This window comes from Amblyraja radiata, chromosome 8, assembly GCF_010909765.2.
Source record: "Amblyraja radiata isolate CabotCenter1 chromosome 8, sAmbRad1.1.pri, whole genome shotgun sequence".
Lineage (NCBI taxonomy): Eukaryota > Metazoa > Chordata > Chondrichthyes > Rajiformes > Rajidae > Amblyraja > Amblyraja radiata.
The window spans coordinates 2,443,420-2,456,283 of record NC_045963.1 but is presented as its reverse complement, the minus strand read 5'-3'; the positions used below and the strand labels follow the sequence as shown (position 1 = coordinate 2,456,283).

Sequence of the window (12,864 nt, the reverse complement as noted above, 5' to 3'; positions counted from 1 at the left end):
TTGGAGTTCCAACAACTCTTGTGTTCTGCATCTCACAATTCCAACATATTCTCTTTTGCAGGTGGAGAAGATAATGATTTACCTCTTCAATTGGCCAAACATATTTTCCTCACCACTAAATAGCCTTAGTCTTCATCTCTACCCCAGTAGAGGCCTATCCTTTCTTCTTGCCAGCCTTCCTCCCTTCTTCCACTTCAAACACACTTTCTGAAGGATCATTAACCCAAAAGTTAAATGTGGTATCTCTCCACAGATGTTGTCTGATCTGCTGAGAATCCCTGAATTAGAAATGTAACAAATTTTGAGCACCCTTATCTTAGTAAATTATGATGAAATCCCCTGCTTTCAGCAACTCTTTTGGCCCAGATCTCTCTCACACCTTGTCTTAAGATAGCCACTCCTATGGCCTCTCACATGCTCAGCCTATCTGTATTCTTTACCTAAACTCCTTTTCCTCTCTATCTTCATCTCCTTCTTCATTCTGTTCCAGGTTCCTGTCGTCAGCCTCAAGTCTTTGCAGCTTTCACTCCCTTTGTTTGCTCTCTTGTTATTTTCCTTATCTGCTCTGTTTTCACATGCACTCTCCACCTTTCAGACAGATAGTTCTGTGCCCTTTCTTTCCCGGTCATTTATCCAGCTTAGGAGACGCAAGGAACTGCAGGTGTTGGAGTTCTGAGGAAAACACAAAGCGCTGAAGGAATTCAACAGTCACAAGTGTCAGACGCGGGTTTGACCTGCCCTCAGGTACTCGGTGAGCAGTCTGCCTGTTCTACATGACAACGTGGGTTTCCTCTGGGTGCTCCAGTTTCCTCCCAATCCTAAAGATGTTGGTTAATTGGCCTCTGTCAAATTGCCTCTGGTGTAGGAAGTGGATGCAAAAGTGGGATAAAAGAGAATTAGAGTGAAAGTTGATTGATGGTCAACATGGATGCAGTGGGATATGTTTCCAGGCAGCATCTTTCAAACAGTTCAATTTGCATGCACTAGTCAATCTATACTATAACTAAAACTCTCATCTTGACCACTTCCAGCCTACGCTGTAAATAAAATTTAGCAAAAATTATACCCTATATCGCTAAGGTTTTTTCGCCATCTTACTCACCGTCCTCCTCTCCTCCAAGCACCCGAAGGTTTTTTCCGATTGGTGAAATAGAAAAGTTATGAATGTTTTTAAAAAATCATGAGATCAGCAGATTGGTCTTCTCACCTGTCAGTCACCATGATTAAGGCAACTGGGGCCAGGAGAATAAAGCCCCAGAGGCCGGCCGTGAGCCAGTCAGCCCGGAAGACCGTGAGTACGAGTTGAGTCCAGAACTGTGAGTCTACGCTGTGAGTGAACTGAACTGTGAGTCTGCACCGTGCTGAGCGAACTGAACTGCGAGCCTGCACCGTGCTGAGTAAACTGAACTGTGAGTCTGCACCATGAGTGAACTGAACTGTGAGTCTGCACCGTGAGTGAACTGAACTGTGAGTCTACACCGTGAGTGAACTGAACTGCGAGTCTGCACCGTGAGTGAACTGAACTGTGAGTCTGCACCGTGAGTAACTGAACTGAACTGCGAGTCTGCACCATGCTGAGTCCAGAGGTCGCACTCATTGCGGAAGTCCCGCGCCGTCAGTGATAAGGCCGCGCTCATTGCGGAATTCCCGCTCAGTCCAGAGGCCGCACTCAGCCGTGTGAGTTGATTCAAGAGAGGGTGTGAGTGTGTGTGTGTGAGATGGAGGGTGTGTGAGTGATGGAGGATGTAAGTGTGAGAGATGGAGTGTGTGTGTGTGTGTGTGTGTGTGAGAGATGGAGTGTGTGTGTGTGAGAGATGGAGTGTGTGTGAGATATGGAGTGTGTGTGTGTGTGCGTGTATGTGTGTGTGAGTGAGATGGAGGGTGTGTGTGAGCCCACCAGCCGTGAGTGAGCTGCCAGCCCACCAGCTGTGAGTGAACTGCCAGCCCACCTGCCGTGAGTGACTGAACTGTGAGTCCAAGAATCCATTCGGCCCACATTGTCCATACTAGCCCTCTGGAAACCAATCCCTTCAGCCCACAACACCCATACTAGCATTCCTGAAAGCACCCCCACTGGCCACCAATATTGGAATTGGTGGAGAGGTGGAATATTGGTTTAGGGGACCAGCCCTCCCGTGTGAACATGGGACCCAACGGGTCCCACTTAAGTCTAGTATCCACTAATCTCTCCTCCCTTTTTTCTGTAATCCATGTAAAATACCATGGGAGATTTCATACACATCAAATTGCAAGACGATTTAAAAAAAATTATTTGTCAGCTGCACTTGTAGTTGTTCAGTGCAACATGCTTTCACCATCTTATTGTGATAAGTTTGTAATACTGATTTTTGTTTTCAAAGTTTCCCACAAAATATTATTTGATTGTGCTCTGGTGAACACCATTTTATTTTTTCCCCTTTTTTTAAAGTGTCTATTTAAGGGTGCAAGGCTAACAGCAATATCATGCTTTCGACTAGCTGTTAATCATAAAACTCTTGTGGACATAGCCCAGACCATCACGCAATCCAACCTCCCTTCCATTGACTCCACATATACTTCACATTGCAAGGCCACCAACAAAATCAAGGACCAGTCTCACCCCAATCACTCCCTCTTCCCCCGCTCCCATTGGGCAATAGATACAGAGGTTTGAAAATGCATATTTCCATATTCAGGGGCAGTTTCTTCCCAGTTATAACCATATAACCATATAACAATTACAGCACGGAAACAGGCCATCTCGACCCTTCTAGTCCGTGCCGAACACATAATCTCCCCTAGTCCCATATACCTGCGCTCAGACCATAACCCTCCATTCCTTTCCCATCCATATAACTATCCAATTTATTTTTAAATGATAAAAACTAACCTGCCTCCACCACCTTCACTGGAAGCTCATTCCACACAGCTACCACTCTCTGAGTAAAGAAGTTCCCCCTCATGTTACCCCTAAACTTCAGTCCCTTAATTCTCAAGTCATGTCCCCTTGTTTGAATCTTCCCTACTCTCAGTGGGAAAAGCTTTTCCACGTCAACTCTGTCTATCCCTCTCATCATTTTAAAAACCTCTATCAAGTCCCCCCTTAACCTTCTGCGCTCCAAAGAATAAAGCCCTAACTTGTTCAACCTTTCTCTGTAACTTAGTTGCTGAAACCCAGGCAACATTCTAGTAAATCTCCTCTGTACTCTCTCTATTTTGTTGACATCCTTCCTATAATTAGGCAACCAAAATTGTACACCATACTCCAGAATTGGCCTCACCAATGCCTTGTACAATTTTAACATTACATCCCAACTTCTATACTCAATGCTCTGATTTATAAAGGCCAGCACACCAAAAGCTTTCTTTACCACCCTATCTACATGAGATTCCACTTTCAGGGAACTGTGCAGTTATTCCCAGATCCCTCTGTTCACCTACATTCTTCAATTCCCTACCATTTACCATGTACGTCCTATTTTGATTTGTCCTGCCAAGATGTAGCACCTCACACTTATCAGCATTAAACTCCATCTGCCATCTTTCAGCCCACTCTTCCAACTGGCATAAATCTCTCTGTAGACTTTGAAACTCTACTTCATTACCTGCAACCCCACCTATCTTAGTATCATCTGCATACTTACTAATCCAATTTACCACGCCATCGTCCAGATCATTGATGTACATGACAAACAACAGTGGTCCCAACGCAGATCCCTGTGGCACCCCACTCGTCACTGGCCTCCAACCTGACAAACAACCATCCACCATTACTCTCTGGCATCTCCCATTCAGCCACTGTTGAATCCATCTTGCTACTCCACCATTAATACCCAACCATTGAACCTTCTTAACCAACCTTCCATGAGGAAACTTGTCAAAGGCCTTACTGAAGTCCATATACACAACATCCACTGCTTTACCCTCATCAATTTCCCGAGTAACATCTTCAAAAAATTCAAGAAGATTAGTTAAACATGACCTTCCAGGCACAAATCCATGTTGACTGTTCCTAATCAGACCCTGTTTATCCAGATGCTTATATATATTATCTCTAAGTATTCTTTCCATTAATTTGCCCACCACTGACGTCAAACTAACAGGTCTATAATTGCTAGGTTTACTCTTAGACCCCTTTTTAAACAATGGAACAACATGCGCAGTACGCCAATCCTCCGGCACTATTCCCGTTTCTAATGACATTTGAAATATTTCTGCCAGAGTTCAGTTGTTACCAGGAAACTGAACCGTCCTCTCACCTGCCAGAGTGCGGTCCTGACCTCTCATCTACCTCATTGGAGACTTTGAATTATCTTTAATCGGCTTGTTCAAAATGTTGTACCCTTTATCTCTATACTGTGGATGGCTTGAATATAATCATGTATTGTCTCTTTTTACTGGGCAGCATGCAACAAAAGCTTTTCACTGTAACTCAGTACACATGATAATAATAAACGATATGGTATAAGCAAACTTTGTAAAGTTTTACAGCAAAGAAATACTACATTCTCATATCTTTGCTTAATGGGCTGGCTCTAATTTCAGCTCATGTCCCATTGTAATGAACACCCTACCAAGAGGAAATTGTTTCTCACAGCACTACTATGCATTTCATATTAATTAGTATAGCCCCATTATGTTATGTACTTGAAAATAGGAAATGTAATATGTTTAACTAACCCCCTTCAGTCTTTGTGTCATTCAGATGCATCTGGATTGTATCCACTTCAATTCACCCTCAAACTGATTTATATATATATTGAAATAAACAGACATTTGATTAAGTCTTGTGAATTTTCCCCCCAGACAAGTCCAGTTGTTTTTCCAAAGCGATTTCTGAGAACCCCAAATTTCTATTTTCTTTTGCAGAAATAGATGATCCCAATTTCGCCAGATTGAACCCCATCTAGCAGTTATTCCCAGTTACGTACTTTGTTAATTCTCCCGTTACAAACAACTTTTACTGACAATATAGAACCCCAGAAAAGACCATTGAAGGAGGTCACTGGACACATCATCAATATGAATCATTATCCTTTGCTCCCTTGAGATCTCCATTTGCAAATGCAGTGACATTTACAACTTATCAAATGCCTGCTGTTTGTAAAAGTAACTGCTATTAACACAACTATCTATGACTGTCATCTCAAATTTACAAACCCACTGAATCCCACAATTGCCTTAACTACACGTTCCTCACACGCTTCCTCTTTGCAAGAATGCCATTGCTTACTCACAATTTCTTCATCTCCATTTCATCTGCTCCCAAGATGAGTTTTTTTTGTGCACCTCTTTCTTCAGTAAACATGGTTTCTCCTCCGCTGTTGTGGATGAAGCACTGGCCTGTGTCCTTAAAGTTCCGCTCCTGCTCCCCATCCCCAAGATGGACAAGGAGAGTTCCCTGGTCCTCACCATTAACCCCAGCAGCCTCCGCATCCAATACATTCTCTGACATTTCCGCAACCTTCAACGTGATCCCATCATCAGTTGCGTCTTCTCTTCCCCATCCCTTTCTGTTCAGACCAATCACTCTACAACTCCTTGGTTGGCTCGTCCCTCCTCATCCAACCCGCCTCATACTCAAGTACTTTCCTCTGCAATAGCAGAAGATGGAATACCTGTCCCTGCATCACCTCTCTCGCCTCCACCCTTAGACCCTAGCATCCTTCCATGTGAGAGCACTTCACTTGCTCCTCTTCGAACCTCATCTACTGTATTTGGTGCCTCATTTACAGATGAAGTAAAGACTGGGTGAATATTTTGCTGAACACTTGCACCAAGGCCTGCCTGGTCTCCCAGCTGCCAACCATTTTAACCTTGCTTTCCATATCGACCTTTGACCCTGGCCCCCTCCATTAACAGTGTCAGACCACACCCAAACTTGAGGAACTAAACCTCAGTTGGGTATGCTCCTAACTAACCATATGAACATTGAATTCCCCAATTTCAAGGAACCCACCTCTTTCCTGTCTAACCCCACTCCGGTGCGCGCACACATTTCCCCCCCAATTTCCCCAGCCACACTGCTCGTTTCCCCTCCTTCGTAATGCTCATCTCCCGTCCGCATGTCACCTATTTCTCTTTTACTTCCCCTTTTCTTGTCCCCCTGTACCCACATCCCCCTCTCTGGTTTTATATTTCATTCCTCCTTGTATCTGCTAACAGACACCCTTTTATCTCTATTTCAATTAGCATTTGTCACATACATTACCCGACTTGTATCACAATGCAGTCTGGAGGGTCCCGACTTGAAACATCACCTGTTCCTTTTCTCCAGAGATGCTGTCAGACCCGCTGATTACTCCAGTTTTTTTGTTGTCTATCCACCTATCACTTGCTAAGCTTTGCCCCACCCCATTTCTCTTTTCTTGTTTTCTCTCCACCCCCACCCGTCAGTTTGAAGGGTCCCAACTCAAAAATTATCCATTCCCTCCATAGATGCTGCCTGACCCACCGAGTTGTGCTTTGCTCAAGATTCCAGAATCTGCTGTTTCTTGTTTCATTTTCTCATAAATATAACTGGTTCAATTTTATCTGATGTATCATTTACAAAGCCACACTTAATACACTCAAATCAGTTCATAATTGTCTTAAAAAATCAGTTCCTCTGTTTGTATTTTTGAACCGTACGTGTATAGCATTACAGCACTCTTTCTATAATTTCTTGGTTTATCTCTGAAATAAGTGACATTAAGAATTTTCCGAAACAAGGGGATGAATCCTGAAGAGGTTTTCCTGTTCACACCCAGAGTATCTACAATTCCCTCACTAATTGCTTAATACTCTGGGGTGGAATGCACCAAGTATTATTGATTTGCCCTTTATGGTCTCAATATCATTATCTATACTATTACTAAAACTCTCATCTTGTCCTCTTCCGGTTTGCGTTGTTTTTAAATTTGCGTAAAAACGGCACCCTATATCGCTAGGATTTTTTCGCCACCTTACTCACCGTTCTCCTCTACTCCAAGCGCACCAAGTTGTTCTGATCGGTTGAATATTACAAAAGTTATGAAGGTTTAAAAAATGGTGTGATCGGCAGATTGGTCTTCCCGCTTGTCAATCACCCCTTCCGGCACCCGCTGTCAATTACCGGGACGAGGAGAATAAAGCCCTGGAGGCGGGGCCGAGTCCGTGCTGATTGAGTCCACAAGTCGTGCGGGCAAAGAGCAGCGTGCGGGATGCTTCTGCGGCGACCAGTACGACGAGCCGGGAGCTGTTAAGTTGAACCGGAGTGAAGTCGGAGTGGGACCGGGAGCTATTGCGTGAGGCCGAAAGCTGAAGGTGCGGGGTGAGCAGTGCGAGCTGCGTCTGCTGCCACTACCCCCCCTCCATCCCCCACCACCCCTTCTCCACCCCCTTCCCCCACCCAACCTTCCCCCTGCCCTACACCCCCCACGTCCATGCTCTCCACCCCCTGCCCACACCTCTCCTCCCGCACATGAAGAGGTGGGGGGGGGGGGGGGGGGAGAGAAGAGTGCTGGGGGATGAGGGGAAATGAGCCGTGCCTGCGTAGTTAGGGACTATGGGTGAGTGGTGGAATATTGCTTTGGGGGAACAGGTTGCGTTGGGGGAACAGGCGAGTGGTGGAATATTGCGTTGGGGAATGGGTTGCGTTGGGGGGGGACCAGGCCTCCCGTGTGACTGGGACCCAACGGGTCCCACTTAGTCTCGTTACTTTAAAAAAGTTTCAATAGAATGTTATTTTCCTTCATTTTTTCTGATACTCTATTGTCCTCCTCGACTATGAAGATCATCAAAATATTTCTTCCATCAGCCTTAAGATCCCCACTCTGCTCCTAGCCATCCCTTAATAATAATAATAAACCTGAAACCCTTTAGTTTTCTGCTTAATGACTGCCAGGAGTCCCTCTTTTTGCAGATTTTACTTTTGTACTGCTTGTTTTTAAGTTAAGCTTCTTTATATCCATGCAAGACATAGCTTTTAGTTTTACATACAATGCAGACTGCTATGAAGAAAAGTAGGTTTAAAAGAAAACTTTGCAGAATAGCACCATAAAACCAGTCACCACATTCAATACTTAAATCGTTCTTCAATCTTCTCGAGCAATGGATTCACAGAAGTTGGCAACATCATCCACAATGGACTAAAATTTAGAGTTTTAACCAATCTGATACAAACAAGGTCCTGCTTCCAACTTTCGAGCTCATCCATCCTGCTATAGGAAGATAAATAATAGCTGTTGCATATGGACCCTCAGACCTACTCCACTAATCAGCAAGTTCATGGACAATTTACTTTCAGGCTCAACCCCACTTTCCTGCTTACTGATCTAACCATTATTTGTCTTGTTGATTACATTTCTTTCTCAGCCTTGAATACAAAGACTCGGGTATCCGCCCAATCTCAAACCTCCCCTTTCTATCAAAAACCCTGGAGCGTATCGTTGCGTCGCAACTTCATTCCCACCTCCTTGCGTATAACCTACTTGAACCCCTCCAATCTGGCTTTCTCCATAGCACAGAAACTGCTCTCCTCAAAGTCCTCAACGACCTCCTCACCTCTGCTGACACTGGTTCCCTCAACATCCTCATCGACCTGAGCGCAGCCTTCGATACAGTGAACCATAACATCCTGCTCACCAGACTCAAAGACCTCGGCATTGAAGGCTCTGCACTCAGCTGGCTACGTTCCTACCTTTCCAACAGATCCCACTTCATCTCTCCACAACCACACCTCTGCTACAGCCACAGTCACTCAAGGCGTTCCCCAAGGCTCCGTACTCGGCCCCCTCCTCTTCATCATCTACATCCTCCCCCTTGGTCAGATACTCCGCCACTTCAACCTGGACTTCCACTGTTACACCGATGACACCCAGATCTACCTCGGCACCAAATCCCCCCACAACCCCCCCCTCTCCCATATCAACTCGTTTGTCAGCTATAAAAACCTGGATGCAACATAATTTCCTCAAACTCAACAGCGATAAGACAGAATTCCTCCTCATAGGCTCCAAAGCCACACTCAGCAAAATCAATAACCCCACTCTCACCATCGACGGCACCACTGTCTCCCCATCTCCCCAGGCCCGCAACCTTGGCGTGATCTTTGATTCCACCCTCTCCCTTGAGCCTCACATCCGCCATGTCATTAAAACCTCCTTCTTTCATCTCCGCAACATCGCCAAACTCAGACCCTCTCTCACACCTCCCGCTGCTGAAAGACTCATCCATGCCTTCATCTCCTCCCGACTGGACTACTGCAACTCACTTCTCCTTGGCATCAGCTCCACCTTAATCAACCGACTCCAACTGGTCCAGAACGCAGCCGCCCGACTCATCACCCACACCAAATCCTGGCATCACATCACTCCAGTCCTCAAACAACTTCACTGGCTTCCCATCTCCCACCGGATCAACTACAAAATCCTGATCCTCACCTACAAAGCCCTCCACCATCTGGCCCCCCCATATCTCACTGACCTCCTCTCCCCCTACCAACCCTCACGGTCCCTCAGATCCACATCAGCCGGTCTCCTCTCCATCCACAAGTCCAACCTCCGCAGTTTTGGGGACAGAGCCTTCTCCAGGGCAGCTCCCAGGCTTTGGAACTCCCCTCCCCCAACTGATCCGCAATTCTGTGTCCCTCACCATCTTCCAGTCCCGCCTCAAGACCCATCTCTTCACCTCTGCCTATCCTTAGCCCCACGTCCCCCTCCCTTTTCATCTGTGCATTAATTGCCTCATATTGTGTTTTGTATTGAATTCTGTCTTTACTTTGTGTACTAGTCATGTCTCTACTATTTATTTCATTCCCCTTACATGTTTTTCCTCTACCTGCTAAATTTTTGTAAGGTGTCCTTGAGATTCTTGAAAGGCGCCCATAAATAAAATTTATTATTATTATTATCCAAAGTCCTCTGTGAAAGAGAATTCCAAAGAGCAATAGGCTCCACAGAAATTGTTCCTTAACTTAGTAAATACCTTATCCTGAAATTGTGTCTTCTAGTTCCAGACTCCCCCCATCAAGAAAATATCCTCATAACATCTAACCCTCTAAAAAATCATGTATAATTACAAATAGGTTTACCTCTCATTCCTCTAAACTACAGACAGCAGAGGGTCATTCTGATCAAAATAAAAGAATGTTTGTCATATGCACTGGATACAAAATTCTTACTTGCGCAGCTTTACAGGCACATTGGACGCAACAAGAACAAAATAAATTAACACACAATAAATTTGTTATTCAAAGTAACTCATCCCCCTTATTCCAGGAATATCCTTCTAATAAAGAGCTCAAAGTTGGTACATGATCAGTTCCTACACCCAGATCACAATGGCCAGGTATATTTACTTTTCATTTTTGGTTGCTGCTTGGATTTGTTTCCTACCTATTAGAGAGAGATTTGGTACAGTAATTTGAAAAAACCATATATCAGTAGACATTATGCTCAGAATGAGACTCTCACAACATGTTTGAGAAAATGATTTTACGTTGCTTTACACTAAAATTCTTAAGGCCTTTCATGTAAAAAATTGCTGCAATTAACTACAATTGTAACATAATTGTATGTTACGAATGAATGAATGAAAACGAGAAAACATTTAAAAATCAAGATTATTTCACTACAGGTTGAAAACTGATTTTCCGACAACTAATGGTCCACCCACCACTATAATTCAGACAAAATTACGACAGCTCAGTTGAAAGTCCCTGAACGGCCACTGATGCGAGTGGCAAGCGTTCTGTCCAGTCATGCCCCTCCATCGTGAAAGAATGCTCTCAATCTTCTCTCCTAACTGTTTCGCAAAGACAATACAGTAAGCCCTCATTTTAACGACCTCCTTATAACAGATGTCGGATATAATGGACAGATTTGCCGACCCATCCCTGGCTCGCACCATCACCCTGACCGTTTAGAGCCCTTACCACTCCCGACTCGCAAGGTGAACCAGCAAGGACAAAAAGTGCTGGAGTAATTCAGCAAGTCAGGAACTCCATAGGACATGAATAGGTGACATCGAGACCCTTCCTCAGACTGATTACATCGGCTGAGTCACTCTAGCACTTATGTGTTTCAGTGTTGCCCCTCAGACACCGTAGGGCTCCCTTCCATCTCACCTGCTGCCGCTCCAAGGTGTAGTATGTCGGCGACTCTAGTGGAAGAGGAGGCAGCGGTGGTGAGGGGAGGAGGTGTCGGTGGGGTAAAGGAGGCAGCAACCCGAAGGTGGGAAGCCGGGGCTACCCTCTGCCACCTCCTTCACCCACCACCACCTCCTTCTTCCCCAATCGCCGACATACTCCACCTTGGAAGCGAGAGCAGGTGAGAGGGGAGGGAGGTCCACGGTGAACGAGGGCGAACACTGAAACACACAGATAGACGCAAAATGCTGGAGTAACTCGCGGGATACGCAGCATCTCTGGAGAGAAGGAATGGGTGACGTTTCGGGTCGAGACCCTTCTTCAAACTGACCCGTCAGATGGGTCTCAGCACCCATAACGTCACCCGTTCCTTAGGTCAGAAGCCAGAACAGCCAGCTGAATCAGTGAGGAAGGGTCCTGATGTTACCTATCCCTGTTCTCCAGAAATCCTGACACATTGAATTACTCCAACACTGTGTCCTTTCGGTGGGTGAAGAATTGCTTGCTGATGCACTTTGCGGGTCCAGAGTGGGGTCAGAAGTCGAGGTTTAAATGTCCGTGGAGACGGTGCCAGGGATGAGTCGGCAGGTCATTCCATTCACATTCAGTTTACATTTTATATTTGTTTTATTTAAGTTTCTGGCACTCAGTGGTGTTTTAGACACGGAAGGGCTGCCATTAGCAGGCCTGGGGCATTTTGTCGTCTCCTCTGTTGGTCCAGAAAACCGGATTATCCAGAAAGGCTCTGGAACTAAGGGTGCCGGAAAATCGGTGTTCAACCTGTACCAACCTTTATTAACTATTGGTTAAGCTGAATTGTTTTGAAACATTCTAGTAAGATATTTCACTCGGATCGGGCTTCAAAGGAGCTCTACAAAATACTCTTAAGGAGAATATTTCAAATTAAGTAGAAATTTTATTTGATTGAATAGATGTGATATTCTCTACGATGTTGGAAATCCACTGGGACTTGAAAATGGATAGATACCATGCTGAGGAGTTCAAGGTAGCTGTTATAGAAGAACAATTCAAAATACGAACCCAAAGAACGTTAGCCATTGTAAAAACGACATTTGATGAAAATAGACAAATAGGTTGTAGCTGTAGTAATATTGCTTATTCTTAGGATGTTTACCTCTAAACCAAGAGGGTAGAACATGCATTTAATGAAACAGTTTCATTCAGCCTGAGTTTTGCCGTATCAATCACCAAACATTCCTTTTTATAGCCTGGACAATCCATAAAATTACATTTCACAATTGGCATGACTCTTTTTCACTACACAAGCTACAACTAACGCAAAGAGGTTCAGCTCTTCCATTTACAAGTATCAATGACAGCGTTGGATTTTGGAGCGAGCATATAAGAGATCTGGGGAGAGAGCAGGCAAGGGAACCAGGAACAGAAACCAGGTGCAGGAGAGGGAGTGAGATAACTCATCCAATATTGAGAATGAAATTTGAACCTGCTGCATGGCTGCTATTGGGCAGCACCTCACCCAGCACCAAAAGAAAATAGTGAGCATCAATCTGAAATGTTCACGTTTTCTTTTCCTACAGATGCAGCCTGACCTGATGAGTATTTCCAGCATTTTCTGTCTTTAGGTTACCTGCATCGAATATGTTTTTAAATTCCTTTTTTGCAATTGGTTGAGGAACCACTGCCAAACAATTTCTTCAGTGGCCTTTTGCCTTAACAAACAATAACAAACTAATGACATTTGACAAACTAATTAGAAATTTGCACGTGTAATAGTTCATTTTAAACATTTTGTGTTT

General features: G+C 44.6%; 1 protein-coding gene across 5 annotated transcripts in view; it reads right to left on the bottom strand.

Moving 5' to 3' along the window:
- Positions 1 to 12,864, bottom strand: part of scaf8 (SR-related CTD associated factor 8) — a 179,340-nt gene that overhangs the window by 142,811 nt on the left and 23,665 nt on the right. The gene's annotated exons all lie outside the window — the stretch shown is intronic.